The sequence below is a fragment of the Myotis lucifugus genome, unplaced genomic scaffold, assembly GCF_000147115.1.
Source record: "Myotis lucifugus unplaced genomic scaffold, Myoluc2.0 scaffold_156, whole genome shotgun sequence".
Lineage (NCBI taxonomy): Eukaryota > Metazoa > Chordata > Mammalia > Chiroptera > Vespertilionidae > Myotis > Myotis lucifugus.
In genome coordinates this window covers 3047759-3050985 of record NW_005871204.1, presented here as the reverse complement: position 1 = coordinate 3050985, position 3227 = coordinate 3047759, and positions in this window count along the sequence as shown.

Genomic DNA, 3227 nt, shown 5'->3' with positions numbered 1-3227 from the left:
TTGTATAGCTTATCCTTTAGACAGGCATAAAAATTCATTATAGCCCTAACCGGTTTGGCTCAGTGGATAGAGCGTCGGCCTGCGGACTGAAAGGTCCCAGGTTCGATTCCGGTCAGGGGCATGTACATTGGTTGCGGGCACATCCCCAGTAGGAGGTGTGCAGGAGGCAGCTGATCCATGTTTCTCTCTCATCAATGTTTCTTACTCTCTATCCCTCTCCCTTCCTCTCTGTAAAAAACCAATAAAATATATTTTTAAAAAATCATTATAAAATGTAATTTATACACAGTTCGTACTTCCCTGGTAGTTAGAATTAGTGGTAAAATTAATGTGTATATTTAATTTCTTAAGTTCTTAACTGCCTTCATCCTGATTCCTTTTAGTATTACAAGTTTATTTAAGTCATAAAAAGGATTCTTGAGGTAGGAATCACCAACTACTCTTGGAGTAGAATTCCTTTTGGGTACAAAACTATTACTAACATTTCCAACACAGTGTTTCTAGGCTGGCCTCGTATGAGGAGTGCTGCGTGAAGGCTGTGCTGGTGCTTCTGCAGGAGAAGTTCAGTGCTGACCTCTGCTCCCCTCTCGTTAGTCTCGTGTAGTTCATTTGCCAATGACTTTCTACATCCTGTTTCTTCTCGGTAGAGTTGCCTATATTTTCCCCATTTACAGTCTTAAGAAGTTTTCATGTTGGAGAGTTCAGATTCAACATCTTTAATTCTGAGTTCAAACTGGCTTCTTATTGAAGCACTATTATTCTCTCTTAACTGCTCTAGATTTTCTTGAGCAGTTTACAGACATGCTTGTGTCTGTAAAAATAGATTGACTTGTTCTAATTTTTCTGCTACATCCTGTCTTGTTCTTTCTTAAATCTTCTGTTTATACTGTTTTACTTTACAGTATTCTACCATATTAATTTCCATGTTTTCTGAGGTTTACTGCTGCTTGTTTCCACTTCTCTTTTATATTCCTTCGTTTTTCACATTTCTTTTGAAGTGTATTTTTTTCATCCAGATGTATAGATTTTGAAGATGCAGGTTGCACTTTTGCTATAAGATCATCATTCTGGTACTCTCTTTTTCTAATTCACCATTTTTCTTCATTTCTTGATGCAAGCTATATTGCAGAAATAGATTTAACTCCATATATTTCTTTAACTGTTCCTTTTCATGCTGAGAACGGTCCCGCTTCCTCCGAGCTCCAGCGCTGGGCGGCGGCACTGGGTGAACCAGGGACATACAGGGAGGAACTGGACTGTCTGACATCAGGGCAGGAATTCAGGGGTGGCTTTCTCCCAGATGGAGGTGCTCATAGGGGTCATTGTTCCTGTTCATCCTGACTCTTTTGTATTTGATGTACCAGTATCCAGTAAGTACTCAATAAATGTAGTTTACTGACCCGTTTCCTGCCTTGTAATGTTTCTTCCTTTCTCTGATGACTGGAGCTCTCTCATTACAATTAATGTCTTCATAGTATTGTGATCACACATCTTTTATTGGCATCCATTGTAGTAACAGAAGCTCTTTGATGGCAAAGATCACATCTTAAGTATTGTTCTGCCTAACTACCCTGTAGTGTCACTAGTTTTCACAGGGAACAGTTTAATCTCTCATCCTGTCCCAAAGACGCACAGGAAGCACCGGTGCATCACCGTCACATTTACCCCTAATTTCTCTACCTCTTCCTCAGCCTCTTCTGTTCACATCCACATGGTGAGCCCTCTACTTTTGGACTCACCTACTGTGATTTGAGCATTTAGTAGTATTTAATGTTTAAGACCATGTTGGCTGAACTATCTTCGCAACCGAGGGACAACAATAGATAGGAAAGTATTTTGGAAAATGTAAGTAACACCCTTGCCAGGTAGCTTAGTTGCTTAGAGCATTATCCTGATACATCAAGGTTGCAGGTTTGATCTCCAGTCAGGGCACATACAAGAAGCAGCCAATGAATGCATAAATAAGTGGAACAACAAAATCGATGTTTCTGCCTGGCCAGCGTGGCTCCATGGTTGAGCATCGACCTATGAACCAGGAGTCATGGTTCAGTTCCTGGTTAGGGAACATGCCCGGGTTGTGGGCTTGATCCCCAGTTAGGGGGCCTGCAGGAGTCAGCCAGTCAATGATTCTCTCTCATCATTGATGTTTCTATCCCTCCCTCTCCCTTCCTCTCTGAAATCAATAAAAATATATTTAAAATAAGTTAGCGAGGATGTGGAGAAATTAGAACCCTCATGTTGCTGGTGCGAATGTAAAATGGGTATAGCTACTTGGAAAAATAGTTTGGCAATTCCTCAAAAAGCTAATCTTAGTTATCCTAATGACCCAGCAATTCTACTTCTAGGTGTACACCCAAGAGAAATGAAAACATGCTTATACAAGAACTTGTACATGATTGTAGCAGACTTATGCATAATAGCCAACAAGGATACAACCCAAATATCCATCAGCGATGAAGGAAGTAAAATGGGGCATAGCCATACAGTGGAATGTTATTCAACCTGAAGGAAATAAGTACTAATTTTGCTACAACAGAATGAATCTTGAAAACAAATATAAATGAATAAAGCCAGACACAAAAGCCACATATTATATAATTTCATTTATATGAAATGTCCAGAATAAGCAAATTCTTAAAAATAGAAACTTGATTACTTGTTGCCAGGGGATGGGGGAAAGGGGATTTCCATTTGGGGTGGTGAAATGTTCTAGAGTTAGTAGTGATGATTGCACAATCTTGTGAATATACTAAAAACACTGAATTGTACATTTAAACATGGTTTTAATACTATGTAAATTTATCTCAACATTTGTAAAACATGACAAGTTTTGTTTAGAATTTTAAAGCAAACATTAAAAATACAAGGTTTTGATTTTCTCCATTCTTGTACAAGTGGAAGAGAATATGTGTTTACCAAGGATTAATTACTTTTGAGATAACGACTAAGAACAAGTAAAGTCAGCTAATTAGGTAGCTCACTTCTTTAAAGAAGAGCAAAGTGTAAGTCTCATTTTTCTAAACAGTGTGGTAGGTAGGTAGGGCTGCTATCCATATTTTGCATGTAAGAGATAGGAGATTAAGGGGTTAGTCATCTAGCAATGTGATTCAGACCAGTAATTTACAGCCTTTCTGCCTCAATAACACTTAATTCTTCTCATGTTCAAAGCGTTAGCTCATGCCTAAATACTTCGCAAATTTCTTTCCCTGGAGTAATTTAAGACTGTG